Consider the following 25,057-nt stretch of genomic DNA (forward strand, 5'->3'; position numbering starts at 1 on the left):
GCTGGGGAAAGATATAGAAAGGAGAGACAGGGGAAAGGTGTGAGTGCGAGGGAAGGTGTAACGGAGAGAGACAAGGGGGAAGGTGTAGGGGAAGAGGCAGGGGGTAAGGTGTTGGGGAGATAGGCAGAGGGGGACGTGATGCAGGATATGATGCAAATGAATGCGAGGACATACTGGTGGCACGCATACGCGCATATACACACACATACGCACGCGCACACGATAACAAACCCACACACCTACACATTTATACATATATACATACGCATGTCCGCGCACGCAGTCCATTCTAACTCTTCATTATTACAGTTAACCAGTGATTCTCAGTCTGTCAAGTACTGCACAGTCTCACGTTCTTTATCTGTCTTTTTCAGTCCGGATGAAGTCCACCTCAGGATCAGACATTCTCCACGGAGGGTGAGTGTTACATACTTATGTACAATTTCGGACATAAATATCGATTCATTTATTACGATGAGTATGGGAACAGTGAACGGAAACCTTGAGAAGCCCGTGATGCTTCGTTCAGAGCACAACAAGCTTCTCGGATTACTGACAAAGCTTCATAATTGCTTGCCCAGGAAGAGGGACCCTGCTACAGTGAGCAGTTATAGCGGTACATTTTTGAAATTCATATATATTCTTTATTTACCGTTCAGTACAAGCCCCGAAGCTCTAGGAAACGATGTCATTGAAGGCCAAACAGAAGTACGTAAAATATGACAAGCAAGTATGACCCTGGGGAAGTAAGAGAAATATTTATCGTTTTAACATTAGAGCAACGATACAAGGCAGCGTAACATAATAACTGCATCACACGAGAGCACAGAGGAAAGGAGGTGAAAAAAGTATTAAAACAAACGTCCGGGTGATGAAGTCAGGGTTAAGGAGATCAGGAGAAAGCGTTAAGATGTCTCCCAGCATCTCAGAAGCAGCACTGATTTACTGTTATAAAGTACAAGAGATAAATATTGTAGTGATCGGCTGTCTAGAATTAACCTGTCCTTACGCTGGTCAAGTACGAATGTGGAAGACGTGTGTGTAGTGAGAGATGTATGTGAGAGTCGAAGTGTTGTATTGTGTGTGTGTGTGTGTGTGTGTGTGTGTGTATGTAATAGGTATGAAACATCCTGGGTGTGAATTAGTACAAACCCATTACAGGACATACTACCATCACCTACTGAACCTCTTCTATCAGATATCGTATTGTTTATTTTATTCTCGCTGTCACCGCATAATTATACTCATATCCGGGAGTGACTTTGCCATAACAGATACAAACATCGGAGGGTAATACGAATGAAATAAGAAACACATCAACCTAGTAAAGAAATTAGATGTCCAGAAGGGAATGAATCTGAAAAAATCGTCTCCTTTTAATATTTTTCTTACTGATCTGTACTGTACACATCATCACAATTATTTTTCTTACTAACCCGTTTTATAGAAGAGGACATTTATGATTAACTCAGCCTTGGTTTCTTTCCTTCTCTGCATGGAAAAGAAAAAATCGTGTGTTAACTGTCTAAGGCTCCTGTGATTAGCTTTCGGCTGAGTAAAATTGTCTGGTTTTAGCTGAAATAGAAAACTAGAGATGTCCCAATCATGAAAGGGCTAGTGGTATCAGCATTAACACTCTAGCTCCTATGACTCACTTAGCTTCATGGGATAGTCTGACCTCAGCCGCAAAAGAGTACAAAATAAGAGTGTGCCTATCTTGAGAAGGTCAGTGATATCAGTATTGACACTCTCGGGTTCCTGTTGGCCACTCTCGTCTGAATTCAATCTTGGGAGGGCTAATGGTGGCAGGGTCAAAAATCTTAGGCTCCTATAACTCCCATAAAAAAAAAAAATATGATAATAATAATAATAATAATAATAATAATAATAATAATAATAATAATAAAATAAATATAAAAAGGAAAAAGAAATAGTCTGTTGTTCGATGGCGTGGAATACTAGAGTTGTCCCGGCCGTGAGAGAGTTAAGGGTGACGGCATTAACTCCCTTCAGGCTTTTAAACTCCCTCTCGGCTGAACAAAATCGTCTGGCATTAACTGGAATAGAATACCAGAGTTGTGTCGACCTTGAGGGGGTTAACGTTACTCACGGCGGTCCTGGAACAAAACATTTCTCCCGCCTGACATCAGTTTCCGGTGGTGCCTGGAATTTTGTTATGGAAAAACCCAGCCGGAGAGAATGGAAGGAGGGAGGCGACAGAGAGAGAGAGAGAGAGAGAGAGAGAGAGAGGAGGGGAGTAGACATACATGCATACAGATGAGGAGAGTCAAATAAATATAAGGAGGAAACAGACTGGGAGGCAGGAGGTAGATAGACGACATGTCGTAAAAATACCCCCGCTAATACCAATACACCAGTCCTGTATGAGACAGCCCTAGCATGTATTCAATATGGACGGTGGGTGTTAGCGCCGAAGTGGTGACATGTAGAGGTGTGCGGTACGTAGGAGGACTACTGGGCCTTGAAAGCAGGCTGTGAAGCCTTTGCCCAGAGTCGGTCACATAAAAAAAAAAAAAAAAAAAAAAAAGACAGGAAAGTAGGAGATAGGTATGAGACAGACACACAGAGGGAAAAGACAGGCAGACGGAGAGGTAAGGGACAGACCGACAGAGGGAGAAGACAGACAAACAGGAGGATAAGATTTAGATAGACAGAGAGAGAAGACAAACAGGCTGAAAGGTAAAATATAGACAGACAGAAAGTTGATGAAAGTCAGGAGCGAGGGAGAGAGACAGACAGAGGGAGAAGGCAAACAGGAAAGGAAACAGACAAGAATAGAGGAAGCAGACAGACAGGAAGGGAGGAGGCAGACAGACAGAAAGGGAAAGGATAGACAGACAGACAGAGGGAAGAGACAGAGAGACAGGAATGGAAACGATATTCAGACAAAACAAACTTTGACAAAACACGTAATAATTCAGATTAGTTTAACTCGTTCAGTCTTCATACACACGTCAAAATTCATGCACAGTATCAGAAAATTCATGCACTCCTTGTCGACCCATTCAACAGTGTGAGAAGCCTTGTACTAACCACCACGCACCCAGCAACCCCTAGCCAGGCAGAGATGGAAAGGGAAAGTGGTATTCTAACAAGGGAAGACTGGCGAAGGAGGGAGAAGGAAGGCTGGGGGGAGGAAGGTAGCGAAGAGAGGGAGAGAAGGAGGTAAAAGAGGAGAGAGGAAGGTAGGAGAGGGAGAGAGGAGGGAGGGAGGTAAGAGGGAGAAAGAAAGTTGAGGAGGTAAGGTGGGGGAGAGTGAAAGTGAGACGGAGTGACAGACCAGATGGAAAAGAAGGAAGGTACGTAATAGGGGAAGAAAGGAAGCTGAGAAAGAGGAAGAGGGAGGCAGGGAGAGGTAGAGAAAGGCTTCAGGCAGTACTGTAGGGGAAGGAAAGGGAGGAGGAAGGCAACTCTGTAATAAGGGAGCGAGGGAGGGAAGGGGGGAAGGGAGGTAGTCTGGTCGGTGAGGAGAAAGGGAGGGAAGGACGACGAGAAGGGACAGATAGAAAGGGAAAGTACAAATTCCTACAGCGTACGTGAAGCTTGTGAATATGGAGGAGAGAAGAGAGACGAGATGGCGATAAAGATAAGAGATAGACAAGTGACATGATAACAGGAAGGAAATGTAGGCTAGTCAGTCCGACACCGTATTCATTAAATATCTCAGTGATGTTTGATAAAGCTTTTCTCAACCCTGTCCAGTCCAGTGACGTATTATATATTTCATTATTGGTATATTCTCATGGTTTTATTCAACTTTCGAAAGGGAAGGAGGGAGTGAGGGGGCGTAATATAGTTTTCACTGATCCCTCCACAACTAAAGGTCTTTACTAAAATAAATAAAATCGTCCGGAGGGAGCAGGAATAAATCGGTAAAGTCGCTGAATTTAAGGGGTTATGCTGAGTGAAGAGTGATGCTAGGTGACGGGAGGGGAGGTGGGGAGGAAGGAAGGGAGAGATGGAGGGAGTGGGAGGGAGGGAGGGAAGAAGGGACAGGAGGAAAGAGAAAGTAGTTATTCAAAGAGACAGGTTGGGCTGGAGAGGAGATTGACTATAATTGGATGGAGGGAGAAGGGAAAGGAGGAAGGAGGGAAAGAAGGAAGGAAAGAGTGAGGAACATGGAGATACGATGGTAAATTACTGTAAGTGTACTAACGACAGTTACTGGGAGAAAAGAAAGAGGAAACTGTAGAAGAAAAAAAAAACAAACTGTGACAAGAATGAGGAAATGGAGGTAGATGAGAGAGAGAGAGAGAGAGAGAGAGAGAGCAGAACTTTAGTCTTCTGGGTGGCTTAGCTTTAGTTACAGTAATAATAAGATTCGCTCTATTGTAATAGCCTTTCGAGAACAGGATATCAAAGCAGATCTTCTCCGCCATCCAGACCATCTGATAAACGTCCATACCAGAAAATTGGTAGAAGCAATTCCTTTGAGGAAGGAAATGTTCGAAAAATTATTTTTAGGAATAGTAGAAAGTAGTACTACAAATGAAGGCGCTCAAGGTGTTTTATAAAAGTTGCATTGCTAACGGTGTATTTTATTGTATAGTATTATTTAGCATTTCACAAATTAAGAAATAAAGAAATCATTATCTCCCTTAACACCTTTAGTCTGTGTAGCGTCCTTTTCATTTGTCAGACCCTCCTAGGGGGCGGCGTAGAAACGTCAGTGTCACTGAGTTCCTTACTAACTTACAGATGGATCGATTTCAAATTGGCCCCTTGCAGCTCTTCTTGAACCTACAGGGCATTGCAGGGGCTTCATAGGACCCCCCCCCCCACATGATCTCCAGAAGCTCTCGTTTATGGTTCTTTGAGGGACTTTTTAATTTTTTTTTTCTTTTCCGACCAACATCCCTATCAAACGCGGGCGGACTTTCCTGTAGAGTTTCGCCAGTTTTAATATCACTTATATGTGATTGGTTATTATAGGTTTAGGTTGGCTGTTTCACCGAGGGTCCGACAGCAAGCAGTTTGGCTGTTCTTGTTTGTTTTTGCTGCTTCCAGACAATATCATTCGGCTTAAAAAATGCCTCTCGTATTGGCATATATTAATGCATCCGACCTCTCCAGCTCAGAACTCCTGCCCTACACTGAATACAGTTTTTTTGAGATGGCTTAAATGAACTAGAAATGACGTCCTCTGACTTAAGTAGTTAATAGTTCAAACTAAGCCATACCGAGATGGAAAATTAGACCAATAGTTACTTGTATATTCGGTGTCAGATTGTGAAGCTGGACAGTGCTCATATCACTCGTTTTCAAGGACTGCCTCCAGGACGTGGCAACTCTTTATTATGTATTATATAAACACCATCAATCCAGTTACCTCATCTCTTATTTTATTCTAAGTAACCTAATTCTTATTTAATTTTTGGTTCCTTCAGACGATTTTATTCAGCTTAGGAGGAAATCAGAATGTGAAGGGTTTAATGGCGACTGTGTGTAACTCCATCACTACAAATTATTTCTCCACAATTAACCAAATCGTCTGGAGGTAACATAAAGAGCTTAAAAAAAAGTATGTCAATAGATTCAGATAGTGAAGCCAGGCAGAGAGAGAGGAGTCTTGAGATTGTCATTTGTATCAGTCTGGGATGTGTGTGTGAACGCTAGATTATACTTGAAGTTAACAAGTATTTTACTGATCTCTCTATTTTTTACCTTTCACCTTCTATGAGCACGTTAATTTGCATGGACCAGGAAACCACAAAAGAGCCATGTTAATCTGAGGTAAATTCTAGTGATCAAAAGGTTGGAAAGTGTCGCATTTAACCCTTGGGATGCCTGAACTTCCCTCACCTGGATCAAATTATCCTGAAGGTTGGATGGATTAGCGTAAATGAAATACTCACGAACGTCCACGACAACAAAACAATTAACATGTCAATACTTGAGCTTGTACCTGACCATCTTGAAGGTTGTTCAGTTTCTCTTCTCAGTCATTAGTGAAAAAAAAAAATAATAATAATTACTGATGTCTACAGAGGCACTTCGCATCTTCTGGACTTTCACCTCTTCTGTCCAATGATGTATTTTTACACTCGCACGCACGATAGTGGCAGCACGGAATTGCTTTGTTTGTCGATTTTGAGAACAAGCAGACGAAGTTCGAGGTCACATGGCAATGTCAACTTAAACATTTATGACCAGATTTAGACCCAACTTGGTGGAGGGGTTGAAGGTAAGTTGGGAACGAAAGGATTGGCATTTGAAAACAGTCAGTCAGAGGGTGAGTTCACAGGGTAAGGGCAAAACTCGACCCATATGTTCCTGTGCGAACAATATAACTAAAACAGTTCTGATCTGATTTTAACAAAACCTTGTGGAAGGGTTGAGAATCAGCCATGGAGTTGCCGTATTGAAAATAACTGGTCAAAGGTCAGAAGTCAGAGTCACATTACAAGGTCATCATAAACAGTTTTTATTAGATTTAGACACATGTTTGCAAAAAGGTTCAGGACAGGACAATATGAAAGGATTCATTCTGAGAACAATCTGTCAAAAGTAAAGGTCACAGGGCAAGGTAAAGTGTTTGACCCAATAAATCAAATAGTTTTTATTTGATTTGGACCAAACTTGGTGGAAGGATTGGGGATCAATCAGGGATGGTGAGATTCGATTTTAAGAACCATAGTTTAAAGGTCTCGATCACTTGGCAAGGTCATGTGATGCAGTGTTGATTCGATGTAGGCTAAATATAGTGGAGGCGGTGAGGGTGTGCCAAGACGGAAGTTATCGATTTAGAGAACAATCAGTCGAAGGTCGAGGCCACAGGCGAGTCAGGTATTTGGTCTCGATACCATTTGTATGACACGGCTGTTGCACGCCATGGGTGCTTAGTGTATTCTTGCAATATCCAGATGTTTAATCACCTTAATATATACTATTTTCGAACTACAGTCGTAAAATACACCTTCGTTAACCACATATTAACTACGGATACTCTCCTAAACCAGTAAGAAAAAAAATAATGTCATTGGACAGAAGGAGTTAAATCCAGTTTAGCGGGTGGGAATAGCCAGAGCTGGAGTGTATAATTTTTCTCTTTATTGGCGGCAGTTTATGTAATTATAACACTTTATTCCTTTTAAGTCCGTGTTTTTATAAATACAAGTTATGTCTTCTCAATCGTTCTTCTTATGTTTTGTTATGACTATATAAAAAAATAATCTTTGTCCCTCGTTTCTTAATTGTGTAAACTAATTTTATATCTCTTTTTCATTGCAGGGCCCATGACTGCATAGCATACTCTAGGTGTGGCTTGATAGGTTTTTTTATGGAGAAGTAATATTTGCATTTGTGTAAGATATTTTTTATGAGCCGCAACACCCTATTAGCTTTCTTCACAATATTATTGCTATGTGGAAGTTTAAAGTATTGTTAGCTACAGATTCCAAGATCTCTTTTTAATATCTACAAATATGAAAAATACCAACGGCTGAGAACCTGCAAAGTCTGTACTATCCAAAGGAAGCTGAATAAGGGAAAGCCAAAATCCAGATCTGCTCAGTTCAAAGTACGTACTGCATTCATTGCGTCTGAAAGACTGAAGGTCGGTAGTGGAAAAGACAGGCTGACGAAGACAGTTCCACGGGTGACCGGTTGTATGCATGAAAAGCGAAAACTATAGGTTTTCTGGGGATGTTCTTGATTTGTTTTCGTAGCGTTTTATATTAACTTCATCTGCTGACTCGTTTTGTACAGCAGTTATATGGCACTATACCCCTTTTACACTAACTTAGCCCAAATTTTCATCCTTTAGCAAAAATTTCACAGTTGAGTGGCAGAAAAAGACAGTTCTATGACTCAACGTCCATTCGTTAACACTTTCTCATGACTATCACCATATTCTAGGGTCAATCTTTTGCTACAGCTCAGCACTCAAGATGAAGAGATGATAATCTGAGGCCAAGTTGGAGTAGAACGCGTATAGTTAATCCTCTCGTGGTCGTGTCTTCTCAGCGATATTCCAGCTAAAGCCTGATGCGTCTGATCAGCTGACAGTGAGTCATAGGAGCCTGAGTGTCATTATTGTCACCATTAACTTCCATGAACGGAACAGCTCTTGTATTCCCTATGGATTATTTCATTCCAGCTGACGTTAAATTATTTTATTCAGTTGAGAAATAGTTACAAGAGCTTGAGGGTGTTAACATTAAAAAAACATTTGCTATGTCATATACTTTCAGTCATTTTGTCTATCTTATTCAGTTATAACCATCACCTGCAAGTTATATGAAATTATTTACTCATACATCAAGAGAACTGGCTCTTGTACGAAAATCATTTAATATTATTATACATCCTAGTAATTTAAATACATTTTCAAGATAATTGGCCCCAAGTTCCCAACACCAGTCCCTGATGCATTCCACTTTTGTTACTGGTATTCATGGACTTGCTTCACCATTAACCCCTTCAGTCCGATGACCTGTCATTTGCTTTAGTCTTGCTAGATTCAGACGATTTTATTCACCTAAGGACACTTTTTTTCCTTTTCGAGCTGGAAGGATTGGATATAGCCTTCATTAACCCTTTCACTACATGGATGCTAACTAAGCTGATTGAAATTGGCATGGTGGTGGTTCGAATTAAATATAAATTACATGGTTTGACTGAAGAGGCTAAATCTAATGCACTGTTTCCTGCAGTAATGTGAGTCAACAATCCATCCATTCATACTCCCTGTAGCTCGTAGATGTTTCACAAATGCCATCAGTTTAGGGAGGGGTAAGGCTTTTTGCAATCTAAGAACACTGTGTGAAACGTCTTGAAATAGCCAAGCAATAGCAAGAACAATTTTTCTTCTGTTTTGATTACCTTTCAGTGGAAGGGATGTACACTGTAGATGATATGTTCTTTGCCCAATTTGTTTTCCGCTGAATCTGTGAATCTCCCTCGTCATGCCTGCTTTCTTTTCTGTCTCCATATTTTCCCCTGCATTCTTGTTCTTCCATGTCTTCCACTTGTTCTTATATGCTTATTTACCCTGTCTTCCCTCATCGTTTATTTCCTTCCACTTTCACTCCACTCATCCCTCCGCATCCCTCACCTTCAGTAAGATCTTCCGTGTCTCCTTCCCTCCCTAGTATACTCTGGGATAGCCGGTGGTGTAATGGTTAGCACCTCCAGCTGACAACTGGAAGAACTCGAGTTTGATTTTGGTGACAGTCACGATATTGGACCATTTCCTTCCCTCCAATATCCCTCTTCATCCAGCAGTACAAATGGGGACCTGGCTGTAGCAGTGACAGTTGTAGATCTTTATCTGGAGGAAGATTGGAACTGTAAAACTTGATTGGCTCTCTGAAGGACCCTCGTATAGTCAGTAGGCATATTTCTAAGCCTTCTTCCTGCTCCTCTCCCTCCTCCTTTATTTCCATCCTTGCCCTACGCCCTTCACCCTTACTTTCCCTCTCAGCCTGCCTGCCTATCAATCACCCTCCGTTCTTCCTCCCTCCCTCCCGCCCGCCCTATGTTGCCCTTCAGCCATCCATGCCTTCTTTCCCTCCCCTCCTCTATCCCCCTCCCCCCCTTCTTTTATGTCCTTCGCTATCGGTTGCCATCTCTCTCTCTCTCTCTCTCTCTCTCTCTCTCTCTCTCTCTCTCTCTCTCTCTCACTAAAATTCTCATTTTCTCGTACGCACACTCTTCCTCTCTCCCTTCTATTTTCCTCCCTTTCCTTCCTCCCTCCTCCCGTCCCGCCTCCTTTCCTTTTCAATTGGTCTTCCTTCTCTAATTTTCTTTTTACTTCCATTCCATCACATATTCCAGTAGTATAATGTAAGCGCCGTGTTCTGCCCTTGGCCTCATGAATCCTCTGACATTTCTTAAATTTATTCTTAACACTTTCCGACGATTTATATTCAAAGTTAAGAAAGACATGTCACGTTGATAGGGTGCGAAGAACTTTCCTTGATTGAATGAAATCAGCTGGGGATGCCAAGAATGAAACCAAAGAAGCACTTAGAGGGTGCAATGTCTACGCACACAATCAGAAGCCCCTGTGGTTTTGGAGCATGTTAGTGAAATGTGCTGAAAAATATTTATGTAGATGTAATGAACTGACACACTTTCCCGCTTCTGATCTGCTGCTAATAGTGTGATTGTCATAATGTTTTGAACCTGATGATGAATGTGCCAGACACGACAGGCGTCCATTGATCGTGTGGAAGGGCCTTAAGATCGAACCTTTGATCCTGCCCTGTACCCTTAACCTTTGTCTGATTGCTCTTACAATCGAATCATCCTTGCCTAACCTTTAACCCATCCAGCAGCTTCATTTCACATCAGGTCAAAAGAGTTCAAGTTGGTCTTACCCTATGACCATGACCTTTGACCTATTATTCAGAAAAAAGATATATTTCATTATCAGAAATCTTTGAAACCTTGAACCAAGTATGATTCAAATAGAATTAAACAAACTTTTCGAGTTAAGAGGCTGAAACTTTGATCTTACCCTTTGCCCTTTGCCCTTGACCGTTTGTTCTTAAGAATGAATCACTTTAACCTTTTCTGTCCCTCACCCCTTCCACCAACTTTGGTCAGAATCGGATCAAAAGTGTCTGAGTTCCTATCCTTCGCCGATGATCCAGAATTTCTTGGTTCCAAAAACTTATCAGCAGTTCCTTTAGTGGTCTATATAGATTATGCCACATTTGACGTCATTGAGTCCAACAGTTTTACCATAATTTCCTGACAGACAGAATGGCAGATCACTAGACCACATGCTTATGAGTGTGAGTGCAGTGATAAATAACTTCATCGTAGAAATGGAGTTGAAAGAATTAGCCTATAGCCTACCTGATATGAACCTGCCTACCTGTGCAACATATTTCACATTTCCCTCTTCAGATGTCTTCTTCCTGGTTCCTTCACTCTCGCAACATTCTCGCTAACGGATACCTGAACGCTAAACACTTTACTTTCTTCCTACGTTTCCTTTTCTTCTAGCAGACCATCAATTTTATCAGTTTTCTATGGGCTGTATCCTCGTGTACTTAGGCGGCTGCCTGGCACCCCTTCCTTAGCGAGTGTAATATTGTACCTACTTATTCTCTTATAATCGTCATCGTCTTAGTGGTGTGTAGCCAAATGCCCGGTAGCCGGCCTTGCACAACACTCCCAGGCAGGTACTCAATCACTCTGTTCACTGGGGTAGGCTGCACTAGATAGCCTTGGATGGCAGGTGGCTTAGAAGGAAACCTCCGGATTCAACCCGAGGCACCAGGTGAGAGTGGCGACTGTAAAGACAATTCAAAAACTTGCCCACGCTGTTTGCTGGTGGCACACCGTTGGTGCTGGAGCTGTATAACACCCAATATCACTTCTGATTGACTTCAAACTCGTAAACCTAAACATACATGAACAGTGACTGCGAAAATGTCGTAAAAGACAATATTAATGTACTTATAAATGCTAAGGAAAAGATACCAAGGAGCCTTCCTAACTAACTAGAATGTGCTTACGTCAGTTGTGTCTCTACAAGTTAATTTCCTTTTTTTTTTTTTTTTGAGCCAGTGAATCACTCCCGGAACGATCTGACCTCATCTCACGTCTCCCCCTTCCCCTTCCCTCTCCCTCTTTCCCCCTCATCTTTTGTCTTTCACTTTTCTCTCCTCCCCTCTCCCCTTTTTCATCTCTCTCCTCCCTTACCTCTCCCCCCTCTGTTCCAGTCATCTTCTCCCCTCCCTTGTCCACTCCATTTTCCCCTTTCTCTCCCCTCCCTCTCCTCCCACTGCTCCACCTTTCCTAGTTCCTCTCCTTTCCCTCTCCTATTTCTCCACTACTACCTTCCCCTCCCCTCTCGTCCCACTCGCCCTCTTCCTTCCCCATCTCTTCTCCTTCCCTTCGCCTTTTTCCTTTCCCCTTTCCTCTCCAGCACCTCTCCCTCTCCCTTCCCTCCTCCCACATCTCACTTCCGCCCTCCCTCTGTCCTTGTGCAGTCTCCCACACTCCCACGAGGCTTCCCTCCCCCCCCCTCCCTCGTCCCCCATTCCCTCTTCTCTTTTCTTCCTCATCTCTTCCCCTCTCTCCTCCCCTTCCCTTTCCTCCTCTCCGTGTCTAACTTTTTCCCGCCTCCATTTCCCATCCTTCCTTCCCTCCCCTCCTTCCTTTTCTCACTTTTCCCCCTCTTCCCCTCCCCTCCTTCCTTCCCTCGCGGCAAACAACGGATGATAGTAAATGGCGAATCATCACAGTGACAAGAAATTATTAGCGGAGTTTCCCAGGGCTCAGTTCTTAGACCAATTCTTTTTACTATTTATTTCCATGGTCTAGAAAAAGCCCTCGTTTCGAAGGTAGAGAAATTTGGCGATGACCCGAAAATCGAAGGCAGAGTAAATACAGAGGCAGCCTGTGAATATATCAAAATGACCTGGGTACGATATGGAGTGAAGAATGGCAGATGAAATTTAAAGTGAATGAATGTACAGGACGAAAAAGATCTAGAAATTATTGGTAACGACTTGAAGAACTCAAATCAGTGTATAATAGTAAGTAACAAGGCAAACAAAATGCTCTGCTATCTCTCAAGGAACTTCAGTTACTAAACTCTCGAAATATTCTCGAAGTTTTATACGTTTCTAGTTTGACCACACTTAGAATACAGTGTGCAGTACAGGTCCCAGAGCTTATTAAATACGAGACAGACTTGAGGTATGTAGAGATGACCCACAAAAGCGATCCCGTCACTGTGAAATTTGCCTCATAAAGAATGACTAAAGAAACTGTTTTATCCGAAAACGCTACGACTTAGAAACGATTTATATTAGTTATTTAAGATTCCTAAACAAACTGAATAGCATCATCTATGAAAATCTCGTCGAAATACAGAACGATACTGCAACTAAGAATAATGCTATGAAACCCAAATATAAGAGGTTCATTATTAACACAGGGGAAAAAATAGTTTACCCATTCGCTTAGTGGAAAAATAGCTAGTTTAGTTTCCATTACCGGCAACAGTCGTAAGCGCAAGATCGATAAGTACATTTGAAACGCGGCTTGATACCTATTTCCAGACTACAGGCAATACCTAAATGAATGTGCTTCTTTCCAAGTTGACATATAACCAGACGAGAGTGAGATGAGTCCTGGCACTTAATTAGAATATTCTGCGATGATACACGCACTTTTATTTTCAGAACTATGTAGAGTGTCTAGAATTTCCTTTTCTCTTTCCTATTAAAGAAAATGTTCTCTGCAATAGCCATGATGTTTTTTTCTGTCATTTTCCTGCCTGTTTACCAGAGGGTGGGGTTGGAGCGCGTTAACTTACGTCCAGCTGGTGATATGGTTACCACCCAACTTAGTATATACTTCCCAGGGTTACAAGGAACCGTTTGGTTTGTCACTCAGTGTAGAGTCACCTGAAGGCAGTACTACATCAAGTGAGTGGATGATGTACACCCTGATCTACTACACAAAGAGAAATCCTATCAGTCAGAGGCTTCAAAAACCATCTCGAGTAACCCTTTCTCTGCGCCGCTACATCTCCCTTCTTCCCTGCGCCTTTCCTCCCTCCCTCCCCCCCTTCCCCCTCCTTTCCCTCTCTCCTCCTCTCCCTCCGTTAACCAGCACGGCCTATAACTGTTCATGGAGAAGGGGGAAGGGGGGAGGGAAGCGGAGAGAGGAGGGGAGGGGAGGGGAGGGGGTGAAGAAAGAAGGCAAGAGATCGAGAAAGGTAGATAAAATGAGAGTAAGAATAAAAGGTAATGAGAGAGAGAGAGAGAGAGAGAGAGAGAGAGAGAGAGAGACCAGGAAGAGTTGAAGGAGAGGGAAGTAGTGAGGGAGGGAGAGAGAAGACTTGAATGAAGATGAGCCAACAAGGGAGATAATAAGATGGAGGAAGGGAAGGGGGAGGGGGAGGGAGGGAGGGAGAGAAGAATGAAGGAAGGTGAAGGGAGGGAGGGAGGTAGAGGAAGGACGGCAGGGAGGGAGGGAAGATGCGAGGATAAAACATTCACTTTTACCTTCGAATTATCCCTCAGACGCCAAGGTGAGAGAGGGGGTAGGAGGGGAAGAAAGACAGAGATAAAGAGAGGGAAATGAGAAGGAAGGAGAGAACGTGGACAGGTAAAGGTGAATACTAAAGGAAAGGATTTAACGCCGTATTTACACTCTATAGATATTACGGTAACGTTGGTAGCCAGTTCTTAATTTATATATCATCATCATCATCATCATCATCATCATCATAACAAAATTCCTGCTTCTATAAAGGGACATAACTGCCCTCCAAGTGTCCAGCGAAAACTTGACCACATCTCCATTTACTCATCATTCCAGCCTTCAACTCAGCTCCACCCCACAGGCGAAACCATCTAAACCGAACCTCACTTCATGTAGTCGCCCTTGCATCACCTGTAGGATAGAGCCTTTCGGTCGAGTGCCAAGTTTAAAAAGGGATGCAACTTTAGGTATGCGCGTATATACTTCATCCACCCACTTCCATCTTTCGTAAGTTATGTTGCCTCCTCTTCGTCCACATCGTGCATCATCGACGATATACATACCTGGAGGAGCAGTCTATGTTCACTTTAACCTTTTCAAATTGGTGACGTATTATCAGTTTTGTTCTTGCTACCTCCAGACGATTTTAAGCACTTTAGACCTAACCAGATGTGGGAATATACAGTTACACCTCATGACCACTGAATAATCTCCCATAAGATGAATAAAATCGTCTGAAGATGGCAAGAATACACCAGGAGAATACGCCAACTGATTCAGGGAGGTAGAATTCACCCGTCTTTATGACCATACCGTTTAGGGAGAAGGAATGTGACCAGGGTGGTAAACAGGATATATGTGTGTGAGGGTGATGATGGAATATAGTGTGAAAATACAAGAATAAAGTGCCGTGAAATGGTAAGTGAAAGAGTGAGGCGATGAGGAAACATAGAATTGACGATGGCTGAGAAGAAAGATATATCGTATTCTTGCTGAACATCAAGAATTTATTTTTAACTACTAGAAAAAAAAATGCAAGGTGATCGGGACAAGATTTACATGAGATTACTAATGGGTTGTTGAGAGAGAGAGAGAGAGAGAGAGAGAGAGAGAGAGAGAGAGAGAGAGGCAGCGGGGGGGGGGAGGTGAACTGCGAAGGGAGGGAAGAGAGTGAAAGGAGTAGCTGGGGAGACAAGCCACCACAATCACCACTATCTCCAGCCTCATCATCACCACCATCTACGACATTCACCACCGTCACCACAACCACAGTGATCACTATCTGCCACGACCGCCACCAACATCACCTACCACTGTCACTACCATCGCCATCTACATCACCAACTGCCTCCACTACCACTTACTGCAATCACCACCACCATCACCTACCAAAATCACGATCACCATCAACCAGTCACCACCACGACCTCAAGCCACAATCACCACTACCATCATCATCTACCACAATCACCACCATCACCACCTACTATCAACACCTACTACAATCACTACAGTCACCTACCACAATCACCACCGTCACCTTTTACCACCACCACCACCTACCATACCACCACCATCGCCACCTACCACAATCACCACCACCATCAACACCTACCACAATCACCACCACCATCAACACCTACCACAATCACCACCACCATCAACACCTACCACAATCATCCCATCCCCACAACCACAATCACCCAACCATTACAACTACACACACACCCCACTACCGCAACTTCAAGTCTGTCTGAGCAAACCACCGCCACCATCACAACCACTGCCACAGTCATCCCACCACCACAACCACAATCACCCCACCATCACAACCACACCACAGTCGCCCCACCACCACAATCACAATCACCCCACCACCACAGCCACAGTCGCCCCACCACCACACTTCAGTCACCCCACCACCACTACCACAGCCACCCCATCACCACAACAACAATCACCCCACCACCACAACCACAGTTCAGTCTGAAACAAGCCACCTTCACCAGTCAGCTACCCCACAAACCCATTCCCAGCCTCGATCCCTAGCTTGACCGTGCAGCTCCACCCCCCACACCTAGCAGCCCTACCTTCACACCTAGCAGCTCTACCCCCTTACCTAGCAGCTCTACCTCCACAGCAATCACGAGCACAGACTGTAAATTGAGGCACAGAATCCGGGTCTTGAGGGAACTGACCGCTGACGTCCTTCACATCACACGGTACCGCTACAATTAGGTATTTCATTCAGGCTGACACTAGAAAATAAAAAATTGTTCAGGTGAGCAATTATATACGTCAAAGGCTTCACAGGCTGACACTAGAAAATTTCCTTCATCTGGGAGAAAGGTTATCACTCAGAGGCTACAAATAAATAAATAAATAAAGTAAACTCCTGAATAGCCCTTTTTTGTCACTGGCACACCTATGAATTTATTTAGGCTATCCCCAGGTGACTTTGTTCACCTGAGAGATATCGCAGCAGTCAGAGGCTAAATAGCTGAACTGAGTAACCTTTCCATTGTTACTGGTGCACCTAGGGTTTTTATTTATACCAACACATGGCTCTTTTATTCATCTGAGAGAAATCCCAGCATCGCTGTAATCCAAAACTATCATCATCATCATCAACATCATCATCATCATCATCACTGCTGTCATTCAGGAATATCTTCGTCATCATCATCACCCAGCATCTCACTAACACATGGGTTGAGTACACTAACAAAACACTACCACTTTCTCCTCACGACTACAGCCACAACTGTACCAACGACCATCACGACCTCTTGCACTACACCCTCACACTCCACAACACGCCCCATATTCACACACACACACACACACACACACACACACACACACACACACACACACACACACACACACACACACACACACACACACACACACACACACACACACACACACACACACACACACACACACACACACACACACACACACACACACACACACACACACACACACACACACACACACACACACACACACACACACACACACACACACACACACACACACACACACACACACACACACACACACACACACACACACACACACACACACACACACACACACACACACACACACACACACACACACACACACACACACACACACACACACACACACACACACACACACACACACACACACACACACACACACACACACACACACACACACACACACACACACACACACACACACACACACACACACACACACACACACACACACACACACACACACACACACACACACACACACACACACACACACACACACACACACACACACACACACACACACACACACACACACACACACACACACACACACACACACACACACACACACACACACACACACACACACACACACACACACACACACACACACACACACACACACACACACACACACACACACACACACACACACACACACACACACACACACACACACACACACACACACACACACACACACACACACACACACACACACACACACACACACACACACACACACACACACACACACACACACACACACACACACACACACACACACACACACACACACACACACACACACACACACACACACACACACACACACACACACACACACACACACACACACACACACACACACACACACACACACACACACACACACACACACACACACACACACACACACACACACACACACACACACACACACACACACACACACACACACACACACACACACACACACACACACACACACACACACACACACACACACACACACACACACACACACACACACACACACACACACACACACACACACACACACACACACACACACACACACACACACACACACACACACACACACACACACACACCTATCTTTGCATCATTTACACATTCCTGACACATTACACACATTCTCCCTTTTTATCATCATCATCATCACCATCATTTTTCCCACTGATGCATGGTTCGAGGAAACTACCACATTACCTTCATCATCATCATCATCATGACCTTTTCTTTCCCATCTATGGACTGCGTGAAGATGTAGAAATCACCAAATGAGAGAGAACTATCAATAGCTTGCCTAGTGAAATGGACCAGACATTCTTTTACACATTATTTAGGCCTTGAGAGACCTGGCTCCTCCTCCCATGATTGTACGTATTTGGGAGAGATTAATTCTTTTATAGTGGCTGTACTGTAGATGCACTTCATTCCATCTACTATAAAGATAAGAAAAAAGGTATGCAAAACCACTATCATGTCCTCCTCCATACATTATTCATTTACTCGATCCCCTATCAGTTTTCCAGCCACATGGAATTCCTTACCTCGCTTTCTCACATGAGCATATTCCATGTTCATCTGCCTACTTCTTGGCCTATCATGTTCATCTACCTACCTCTTGGTCTGTCAGTGCTCATATACTTAATTCTTGGCCTATCACTCCCCTTATCTTCAGACACACGCACACCCCCCTCTCTCACTACCCTATCTGCATCTATTCTCTCCCCATTTATATAACCACACGTGTCTACGCCCATATTCGAGGGCAGCTGCTTCGCCACGTGCCGCCCTCATTGCATAGAGACTAATTCAGGAAAAATCAGGTTATTCAAGTATGTGAACCGTAGTTTAGATGCCATAGGAGGCCTTGTGGCGCCTTTTCCTCATCTATTTATTTTGCTTATGACTCCTTAAAAAACCTCTCGTACGTTTTGCACAGGGAAGTCCATAAATAGCGCTACACTAGAACCTCAACTTCCATATCATATGTGTTACGGGGACGACTTAGTATGATGGTGTGGGCCTGGGTGTGGCCTTGGGAACAGAAAAGAAATAAATGATGCAAGGTGAACACTGATAACGCTGCCTGAACCCTCCTAGCGACACACGATAAATCACCGTGTATATGGGTTTACTATCGACACAATTTACTTCCGAATCACACAAGAGGATACTAAGGTGTAATGTGCAAAAAGATAGCTTCAGAAGAGGTGTTACGAAATCTCCAGAACCGCTTACAATACGACCCTATACCGGTATGCTGTCCATCCACCCTCCCCTCCTGTATCGCAATATAAACCTGTTTTTTTTTTTTTTCCAAATAAATCCCATGCCTTACCTCCAGTGTCACCTGAACCTCCAAGACTGTGTAAATAACAGGTTTAGCAAGATCTCACGTGATTGCGACATTCGACACAGTGTAAAGAAGCAGTTGACCACACCTGTACCAAATATACCTGAACCAACACCCAGAATACGAAAGAGCTGTTTGCCATAATAGTCATTTTACCGCAACTTGGCCCTTTTTTTTTTTTTTCCTGTTGCTCTTATTTCACGTAGCTCTGTGGCAGAGTAAGACAGTAATATGGTTGTAGATCCGTCCCTTGGCACATCTTCATGACAAGCATTATATTCTAGTATTAATCTCTTGTTACAACTCGGTATTCAGGATGAAGAGATGGCAGTTTTAATCCTAAAGTAAAAAGGGTATAGTAATTTTTTTAGACTTGCTGTTTAAACCAAGAACTTAGGGCCATAGCAGCTAACACTCACCGTCACCAGCACCACCAGGAGCAACTAACCACTACTTACAGGACCATCACCATCATCATTGTCACCATTAACTCTACCACCGCCACCACCACGAACCTCATAAGAGCTAGCATTGCCACCACCATCACAGTCTAGTACAGTACCTATCATCCGTCACCCCCACAACTACGCTGCAACCTCACATTACCCCCCGAACACAAAGTTTCAGAATAAGGCGTTCCGTATCATCAGTGAATACACACAAATAACGTCCATGGTCCATTTAAGCAGAATAAAGGCTCTGGAAATCAAGCTTGTCTTGTGTACATTCTGAGACAAAAGTTTGCTCAGTATTTCACCTCTTCATCTCACTTCCCTTTAATCGCTGGCATTACTAAGATGGGAGAGGTTTGATAATTTCTCTGCCCATAGACGATTCTCAGTGTTATGATGGCTTAGGGAGGAAAGTGACGATAGTGTCCGATGTGTGAAACAGACACAGTGGAAGAGTAGATTTTTTTTTTTTTCCCCCTGACCGAAGAACTTAGTATTTGCGTAGTGAGCCGCTTATCAGTATGTTCAAAACGATGTAAAAACGAGTGAATTTGTGTTAATTATACCCATGAGCGTAATTACCTAGCCATCATATATCCAATCACACCATCACCACTATCACCACAACCCCGACCGCTCCACCAGCGCTTGAAACACTCACACAGTCACCAGCACAGACGCCAACCACCCACAACATCATATCATACTACTGTATTCTGTCAACACTACCACTACCAACATCCATCACCACCACTATAACCATTTCCTGCCACCTGACCAGCACCACATTCCTCATAACCCTGACCATATTACCAACACCACTACCATCACAATTAACATCACAACCACCACAAACTCCACCATACCACTAACATCATTAATACCATTCCATCAACTCTACCAACACCACAAGCACTGTACCACCCCCACCACCACAACCCCACCCACTCTGCCACCACCACCACCACAACCCCAGCCACTCCACCACCACCTGCACCACAACCCAACCTCTTCACCAACACGGTACCACAGGAAGGCGTAGATCTTGAGCAAGGGCAGAGGGTCTGGTTGCCACACCCCTTTACTCACGCGCGCACGCCCCCGCACGTGATGTACAGCTGCGTGACGCCCCCAACACTCTCGTCGGACTAAAGTGACCTGTTTGCCGAAGTTGTTCCTGCTTTTAAAGTGGTGCAACTTACTTGGAGATGCATAACGGGATGGAAGTGGTGTGCGTGGCTTTGTGTGGGAACCTTGGAAGAAAAACACCCACCTATGGGAGTTTGTGTGTGTTTGTGTGTGTGTTTTTAGAATATACAGCAGTTTTGGCCGGACTTAGACCTCCTCATTAAGTCGGTCCGAAAGTGTTGTATCGTCTCAGTCAGTAAAATTGTCCACATATGGGTATATAGCTCTTCATTTCGGTAATTCACTTCACTGTCACATCAACACACAGAACCCGTGCCTGGCTTGTCTTCGTCTTCCCACCTCTTCTGCTTTCCCGTCTTCCTTGAGTCATTTCGCTTGTATTATTACGCACTTCCTTTGTTCACACACCCCAGAATTTGATCAACGTAGAGAAATTGTAACAGAGCGAGGCTTCAAAAACTGTGTCTAGTAACCCCTTCTCTACTATTAGTGCATGTAGAAATTTTATGTAAGCTAATAACATACGCTTTCGTTCAGCCGCGAGAAGTGCCAGCAGTGAAAGGGTTAAAGTTGCGTAACGGACTTAGAAATGCATAACGTGATGGAAATATTGCCGTACTGACTCATGTTTGGCCCCTTCGTCTTCGTCTTCCCCGCCTCTTCTGCTTTTACCACTGCCTTTCACCCATTCAGTACGGTATCTTTACTGCTTAATTGCTGCTTATTCCAGACGATTTTATTCAGCTTAGGGGAGACATTTCGAAGTGGAGAGGTTAGACATGGCCTTCATTAAATCATTCCCTTGTAGAGAGCATTTATTTGGTTACAGTTTAATTCAAATGGAAAGTGCATCATCGTAGGAAAAAATTTTAGGACACGTCAGGTTCTGCAATGCGACTTACTCATACCTCATTTTTTCTTTACACATTATTGTTATTATTATTAGTAGTAGTAGTAGTAGTAGTAGTAGTAGTATTTACACATTAAAACTTGCTGTAGAATTTTCCCAAGGCGTTAGATTTCACGAGGCCCTAAAGTCATCATTCTAGAACACGAAAATTATTAGTAAAAAAATAATAATAATAATAAAATAAATCTCGGGCGTCTATAGCGTCATTATTGGCTTACTGTTGTTTTTTTAAGCATTTTATTAGTGTATATTTCTGGAGATTTATGAAGTCAAGATTTTCGAAGTCCGTGGAAGCTAATTTTTTACTCTCTCTCTCTCTCTCTCTCTCTCTCTCTCTCTCTCTCTCTCTCTCTCTCTCTCTCTCTCTCTCTCTCTCTCTCTCTCTCTCTCTCTCTCTCTCTCTCTCTCATTTCGTACCTTCCACTGGCTCCACGAAATCGACGTATGTGGAAGTGGATCATCTGGAGCACGAAGGGTCTGGAGCAGCGGCGGGCGTAGGAGGTCGGGGAGGAGAAGAGGGGGAAGAAGTGGAGGGAGAAGACCGGGGAGCAGAAGAGGGGAAGAGGGGGGGTGGGAGAAGAAGGGGAGGGGGGAGAAGGGGAGAGGGTTTAGGTCAGGATGTCGACACGCGAGTATTATGGGCCTTTGATGGCGTCTTGTGCAACGTGTAGGGAGAACGGGAGCAAAGAGAGGTGCGGAGAAGAGAAGGGGAAGAAAGTGTACAGAGAGGAGGTAGGGAGGAATAGAGGGAGAAGTAGACGTGAGGTAAGGAAATGCAGAAGAGAGGAAGCTGGGTAGGGAGAAGAGAAGAGAGGAGGCGAAGTGGGTGAGGGAGAAGAGAGGAGGTACAATAGGGAAAGGAAGAAGAGAGAAAAATGAGCCAATGAGAATGCAAAATAAGCGTGGCTGGAAGAGGAGGAGGAGAGGAAGGAAAGATAGAGGGAGAAGGAAGAAAGTGGTAGAAGCCAAACAGATCGGTACGTGATATTTAGAGCGGTGTGGTGCTGGTGGTGGCTAAGTGGTTTGAGGCGTGATCTACTGAGCCGCCACACAACCCACCGATATATCATAAAAAAAAACACACACACACTAATACCATCACACCAGTTCTGTATGAGACGACTCTAACATGTATTCCAGATAGACAGTGGGCATTAGAACCTAAGTGGTGACATATGAAGGCTGTTGGACCTCGGTGAATGCATTGTCAAGTATACTTCCGCTTGCCCAGAGTCGAACACATAAAAAAGGTGGGAAGGGCTTGCAGACGATAAGTTGAAAGACGGTAAAAGAACGAGTAAAGAATAAAAACAGTAGATGGAAGAGAGTATAAAGTGTGCGGAAAAGGTGAAAGGGAAGAAAGATAAAAAGACAAAGTGAAGAAAGAAAGCTGGGAAAGTAAAGAAAATGAGAGCAAGAGAGAAAAGCTGGATCAAGGGGAATTTTAACAAGGTATAAGGGATGACAAATGTGCAGCAGAATTGATAGAAACGTAGCTGATTCTCTCTCTCTCTCTCTCTCTCTCTCTGAATAAAAGCGTCTGGTGTTAGCTGGAATAGACCAAGAGCTACACCATCCATGAAGGTGTTGATGGTGGCTGTATTATCGTTGGGGCTCCCACAACTCAGCTGAATAAAACCGTCTGGAATAGAATACTAGAGTTGACCAATGACGGGGTAAATGATGACAGTAGTGACTCTCATTGGCTCCTGTAACCCAATTTCAGATCAGTATAATTCCGGTAATGTAATGTTAGGTGGGCCAGAAGCCTTGAGTTTTTCGGGCTCTTGTGGCCGCCCTTTGCTAAAAAATATACTATAATTCTTCTGGCCATGAAGGTAGGCTAAAAACTAAGGCTAAAAAAATGGCTGACTGACAAAAAACTAAAAAGAAATCAAAGAATTCTATAAATATTAAACTAAACACGAAACTGACAACTGGGCTCCATATACAGCAGAGGTGTTAGCAAACCTTGACTGTAAACACGAAATGATTGATGGAAAATACTCGTTAACATCAAGCTGATAAACAGAGCCGGGTTCCACAGGGTCTGGTGTTGGGACCCGTTCAGCTTCTAATTAAGTTCCGATGACCTTTTCAATACGATATAGAAAGGATGACAGAAAAAATGGAACTCGTTATAAGGTCGTTTCAGCACTAATGATTGTCCGGCCAAAAATGGATGTTTGGTGAATGGGATTGTTAAATGGTAATTGGCATGACTTAACAGGCTTCACACAGTCAAAATAACAGAAATTCCGATTGAGGTACTTGATTTTTGGCCTTGACATTACGATTGGCCTTGTCATAGTCGGGACAACTCTTTTATTATAATATTGGCAAAGAGTGAGTCATAGGAGCATGATGGTGTTATGTCAGTGTTATAGACCTTCTTTCTACTCTCCCAGTCCTTTTCCTAATATCATTCTCTGTTTTCTCACTTCTTTACTCTTTGAATTACCTTGTGGTACAGTTCGAAAAAAATGTTTGTTTAATGTTTCACATTTTCTAGACAGTTCTCACCGTTGACCAATAGTCCAAATCTGAGAGCTTCCCATGTATGGTTCTCTCTGATCTGGTCTGTCAGGGAGGGATTGACAGACATCCATTTTGTGAACAGAAGGCGAACATTGACCCTGGCTGTAACCCCGATACAGTAGTAATTTTAAACGAGAGACCCGTAATCAGCGTCACTTAGGAAATTGGCTAAACTGGCAACATTTTCTCTGTTATTTATTGCGATTGGGGTACATAGGAGGAGGATTAGTGGGGCCCTTGTGTAATTATCTCTTTGAAATAGGTGATATGGTGATAAATTCTATTGGCATATTCGTGCAAACTCCAGACCACTTTATTCATTTTGAAAAGGGGGGGCGGTAAAGCAGTGAAGGATTGGTGAAAATCCTATATAATCCCATTAAGGAGAAAAAAAATAAATACATCATTGGACTGAGGAGAGTGAAGTCAGCATCACTGTAAACCATGAGGCAGAGTGAATGTGAGAGAATGAGAAATGATGATGAACTGTGCATTCGTGCCCAGCATCATTAAGGCTGGTAACAATGAGAGAGAGAGGGGAGGGGGTATTCTCCCTCTCTCTCTCTCTCTCTCTCTCTCTCTCTCTCTCTGATTTTATACTCCGTAAACTTGCTCAAGGTATTTCTTGTCGAAGTAACGCAAAATATGAGAGATGTTTATGGCATTACTAAGGTGATCTGGTCTGATTTTTACCTTTGTCCGTGGAAAACTGGTGGTATATGTTAACGTCAACTTTTACTCTTTAGCCTTCGTAGATATGTACAGTAAGCGATGGAAACTGGCGTGGAAAGCAACTGAAATGTTTTGAGCCGTGTCACCGAGTCGGAAG

The sequence above is a fragment of the Coenobita brevimanus genome, chromosome 18, assembly GCF_032717465.1.
Source record: "Coenobita brevimanus isolate Jiangsu-jjx chromosome 18, ASM3271746v2, whole genome shotgun sequence".
In the NCBI taxonomy this organism is placed as follows: domain Eukaryota; kingdom Metazoa; phylum Arthropoda; class Malacostraca; order Decapoda; family Coenobitidae; genus Coenobita; species Coenobita brevimanus.